The sequence below is a fragment of the Theropithecus gelada genome, chromosome 9, assembly GCF_003255815.1.
Source record: "Theropithecus gelada isolate Dixy chromosome 9, Tgel_1.0, whole genome shotgun sequence".
In the NCBI taxonomy this organism is placed as follows: domain Eukaryota; kingdom Metazoa; phylum Chordata; class Mammalia; order Primates; family Cercopithecidae; genus Theropithecus; species Theropithecus gelada.
In genome coordinates this window covers 88177163-88182692 of record NC_037677.1, presented here as the reverse complement: position 1 = coordinate 88182692, position 5530 = coordinate 88177163, and the positions used below count along the sequence as shown (strand labels likewise).

Sequence of the window (5530 nt, the reverse complement as noted above, 5' to 3'; positions counted from 1 at the left end):
CCAAAAAGGCAAGAAAAGGAAGAAGGAAGCTCACATCAGCTCAGATGACATGAATGTGTATGTAGAAAATCAAAAGAGTTAATGAGCTATTAAAATTAATAACTGACTTTAAGCAAGGCTGTAAGATACATGATCAAAATAAAAAAAGTAATTTGTATTTTATATACCAGCAACGAACATTTGCAAGGGAAATTAAAAAGATAAAATGTACAATTGCATCAAAACCATCAAATAACTAGGAATAAATATAATAAAACTTGGGCAAGATCACACCAAAAAATTACAAATTATTATTGAGAGAAATTAAAGATGACCAGATTAGTAGAGGGATATACCATGTTCATGAATTGGAAGACCCAATATTGTAAAGATGTTTGTATCAGTCAGGTTTCAATCAGAGAGGCAGAACTACTAAGATAAGATAAATAAATACACTTATGCATCTCATAACAAAGTTTTGGTTAATGACAGACTGCATATACAATGGTGGTCCCATAATGTTATAATGGAGCTGAAAACTTTATGTTGCCTAGTGATGCTGTAGCAGTGGTAATAGCATAGAACAAGCATATGCTCTTTAAATATGTTTAGATACACAAATACCATTGTGTTACCAATTGCCTGCAGTGTTCAGTACAGTAACATATTGTACAACTTTGTAGCCTGGGAGCAATAGGCCATACCATATAACCTAGCTGTGGAGTAGGATGTACCATCTAGGTTTGTGTAAGTACACTCTATGATATTTTTACAATGATGAAATTGCTTAATGACACATTTCTTAGAATGTATCGTCATCATTAAGCAAGTCATGACTGTACACACATACATGCACATGTGCACACACACTATATGTATATACATAAATATAAACACATGCATATGTATCTATGATTTGTTATAGGAATTTAACCTTGCATAATATAGGAGCTGATAAAACAGCCTCTATAAGGCTGTCTGTGTGTCCAATGCTACCTTGAAATCTGTATGACAGACAGTTGAGAAGGAAAGAAGGATATCAGGGGGTAGAACAGAGGCAGAACCTGGATCAACTTAAGTCTCATTGCCTCCAGCCTTGGTGATGTGGGTGTCCAGCAGGAGAAACTGGTGCCACTTGCCAAGGAGTTGGAGGCGTTGAAAGAGGATTCAGAGTAATTTGGAGCAATTACAACCTGTTTTTTCCACATCAACAAAGGTGAGCCAAGAGATTAGCTACAATGTGTATGAGCTATAACAATGCATGCTCTGACATATGAACATAAAAATTATAGCTGCTGCTTTACTTCTACTCTCCAAATCTCTTGCAAGGAAGGCCTTCTATGGTCTGCCCTAACCGAAAACCATCAGGGAAAAGAATTCTGGGAGATATAGTATTGCCTAGCTAAATCAATCCATCACAAAACCACCCAGACATCAATTTTTTTCCAAAAGAATTTATTGGTTAATTCAATTTTAGTAACAGTCCCAGAAGTTGTTTTTGTTCCTCCCGTGGAAATTTACAAATTTATCCTAAAATTCATCTAGAAATGCAAAGAACTGAGAACAGTCAAGACGATTCTGAAGAAGGCTGGGGACTTAGACTACCAGATATCATGACTTGTTATATTGCTAAAATAACAAAGCTCATGGGCCTGAGGATAGACAAATAGACCAATGTAAGAGAATAGAAAATCCAGAAACAAACCCACAATATATGTTATCTGATTAATGACAAAGATTAAACTGTAGTATAGAAATGAAATGAAAGTCTTCAATAAGTGGTGCTGGGACAATTTGATATCCATATGAAAATGAATTTTTACTGTGCTCTCACTGTACATCAAAAGCAATTGTAGATATATTAGATATAGATATAAAAGGTTAAATAATAAAACTCCACAGGAGCATAGAGGCGATGTCTGAGGAGCAGGATCTAACACAGGAGCAGACAGAGAAGCTGCTGCAGTTTCAGGATGTAACTGGCATAGAATCTATGGATCAGTGTTGCCATACCTTGGAGCAGCATAACTGGAACATAGAGGTTGCTGAACAGGACAGCTTGGATGAACAAAAGAGTGTATGGAGCGTTTTCAACCCGCCTCCATCCCTACCCCTGCAAGTTAATACAGCTGACCACAGGATCTACAGCTATGTTGTCTCAAGACCACAACCAAGAGGTCTGCTTGGATGGGGTTATTACTTGATAATGCTTCCATTCCAGTCTACCTATTACACAATACTTGATATATTTAGGCTTGCCCTTTGTTTTATATGGCTTCACCTTCGCAGCCGGATCACTGACACTGCTGGGGACATTGTTTCATTTATGCTAGCGTTTGAATAGAAATATGGGAGGGCACACCCTGTCTTCTAGCCCAGAACACATAGCCAGGCACCTAACGATGCCAAGCTGGAGCTTCACTCTTTGATTTATCTTCTTGGAGATGATCAACAGGTCTCTGATAAGTTTTGTTGCAACACACTCTGTGAACCCAAAGTTATTTCACTAAAGTTCTTTCTCTAGGATGCTCTTCTGGGCATGCTCTACAAACAAACCTGAGGGATGTAGGGTCTCCCGGGGTTTATGAGAGAACACCTATTCATTCCTGGCCATGGTGATGCTGAAGAATCAGCGGATGACTGTGGTGGGATGGCTAGAAGGCCTCCTTCAACCATATGACCTCATTAACCAACTGATACCTATCATGGGTACAAACCAGACTTACCTGGTGTCAGAATGCCTGGAAAGGGAAGAAAGAAACCAGACCCAGGTGTGGAGACAAAAGCAGGATGAGGCCTACCTGGCTTCTCCCAGAGCTGACCAGGAGAAAGAAAGGAAGAAATGGGAGAAATGTGAGCTTAAGCGGCCGAAGGAGGAGGAGGTGCAAGAGCAAAAGCTGGCAGAGACGAGATGGTAGCAGAATTTACAGGAGGAAAAGGAAAGGAAGTTGGAATGCCTGCCCCTGAAACTTCCCCGACGACCGTGAAAATGTCAAGATTATCTTCAAATTACACAGTGATTCTCAAGTAGAGAGATGATTCCACTTTTCACAGTCTCTAACAGTAATCCACAACTTCTTATTCTCCTTGAAGAAAGCCCTGAAAAGCTTCTGATTGAAGCCAGTTTTTCCAGGCAAGTGCTGCCCAGTTCCCCTATGCTGCAGGAAGTTGGATTCAGCCATACAGGAGTTCTGTATGTTTAGGATCTAATAGACAAATGACATTTTTTCTTCCTCTCCCCTCCTACTCCTATCCCTAAATGAAACAGAAAAACACACAAACAAACAAAACAGAAAAAAAAAAAAAAAACCAAGAGAGAGAAATTCATATTATTATTATACAATATATTTTTAAAAAGACTGCTGCATGCAAAGGAAGGATCAGAAGCCATGTTGTTTGCAAGAATCACAACCTGTGTGTGTGTACGCGAGGTTAGCAATGAACATATCCACTCAGTGAGCTCACCTTTTCTCAGTGGCCTCTGCATGTGCAGCGTCCAGTAAACAGAGACTCTTCCCCTTCAACTCATCCATTGTCCTAACTGGGGAAGGGGACATTCCCACTAGTTCTCACTGATTCTTAGTTTTATGGAAAATAAAGTGAAAAACTTCCATCAACCAGCTACTTGCAGCATCTTCTGACTTCTCCCACCTCTGGAGAGGAGAGGGAAGAGAAAGTACACAGCTGAGATGTTCCTTGAACTGCCCACAATTTATGAATAATTTTGTTTCTGTTTTGCAATGACCAAGGGGGCTGAAAAAAAAAGTTCCAAGAAGAAGGCGTAGATGAATATATTCATGAAATTGGAATAGGCAATGATTTTCTAAAATTATTTCCATAGATTTAGGGGGTATAAGTGCAGTTTTGTAACATGGGTATATTGTATAGTGGTGAACTTTAGGTTTTTAGTGTACCCATGACCCGAATAGTGAACATTGTACCCAATAGGTAATTTTTCAGCCTTTACTCCCTTTGCCACTCTCTCATCTTTAAAAAAATTAGTTAAATAATTAATTTATTTATTTTGAGACAGAGTCTTACACTGTCGCCGAGGCTGGAGTGCAGTGGCGTGGTCTTGACTCACTACAACCTCTGCCTCCTGGGCTCAAGTGATTCTCTGCCTCAGCCTCCCAAGGAGCTGGGATTACAGGCACCTGCCACCACGCCCAGCTAATTTTTGTATTTGTAGTAGAGGTGGGGTTTCACCATGTTGGCCAGGCTGGTCTCAAACTCCTGGCCTCAAGCAATCTGACCCCCTTGGCCTCCCAAAGTGCTGGGATCATAGGCGTGAGCTACCGCACCTGGCCCCTCTCACCCTTTGGAGTCTCCACTATCTATTATTGCCCTCTGTGATGTCCATGTATACCTACTGTTTAACTCCCACTTAGACATGAGAACATGCTATATTTGACTTTTTGTTTCTGAGTTATTTTATTTAGAATAATGGCCTCCATGTGGCACATATACACCATAGAATACTAATCAGCCATAAAAAAGGATGAGTTTGTGTCCTTTGTAGGGACATGGGTGCAGCTGGAAACCATCATTCTTAGCAAACTATCACAAGAACAGAAAACCAAACACCGCATGTTCTCACTCATAGGTGGGAACTGAACAATGAGATCACTTGGACTCAGGAAGGGGAACATCACACACCGGGGCCTATCATGGGGAGGGGGGAGGGGGGAGGGATTGCACTGGGAGTTATACCTGATGTAAATGACGAGTTGATGGGTGCAGCACACCAACATGGCACAAGTATACATATGTAACAAACCTGCACGTTATGCACATGTACCCTATAACTTAAAGTATAATAATAATAAATAAATTTTTTAAAAAAAGAATAATGGCCTCCAGCTCCATCCATGTTGATGCAAAATATATGATTTTATTATTTTTTATGGTTGCATAGTATTCCATGGTATATATATGTCACATTTTCTTTATCCAATCATCTATTGATGAACACTTACACTTATTTCATGACTTTGTTATTGCGAATGGTGCTGCAGTAAACATATGAGTGCAGGTACCTTTTTGATATAATGATTTCTTTTCATTTGGGTAGACATCTAGTAGCGGTATTGCTGGTTTGAATGGTAGTTCTATTTTCAGTTATTTGAGAAATCTCCATACTGTTTTCCGTAGAGATTGTACCAATTTACATTCCCACCAACAATGTATATGCATTCCATTTTTGCCACATCCTCACTGATACCTGCTTTTTGACTTTTTAATAACTATTCTGACTGATATAAGATGGTATCTCATTGTAGTTTTAATTTGCCTTTCAATGATGACTAGTGATGTTGAGCCTTTTTACCTGTTTGTTGGCTGCTTGTATGTCTTCTTTTGAAAAATATCTGTTCATGTCTTTTGTCCATTTTTAATGGGGTTATCTATTTTTTTCTTGTTGAGTTTGAAATCCTTGTAGATTCTAGATATTAGCCCTTTGTCAGATGCACAGTTTGCAAACACTTTTTTGCCATTCTGTAGGTTACCTGTTTACTCTGTTAATTATTTCTTTTACTATATGGAAGCTTTTAGT

The 5530-nt window shown here is 39.2% G+C and overlaps 1 pseudogene across 1 annotated transcript; it reads left to right on the top strand.

Annotated features, from left to right (window-relative positions):
• Positions 1 to 1884: 1884 nt before the first annotated feature.
• Positions 1885 to 2799, top strand: LOC112631894 (annotated as a pseudogene). The gene has a single exon (XR_003121221.1). The product of XR_003121221.1 is annotated as an FAS-associated factor 2 pseudogene (transcript).
• The last annotated feature ends 2731 nt before the right edge of the window (positions 2800 to 5530 follow it).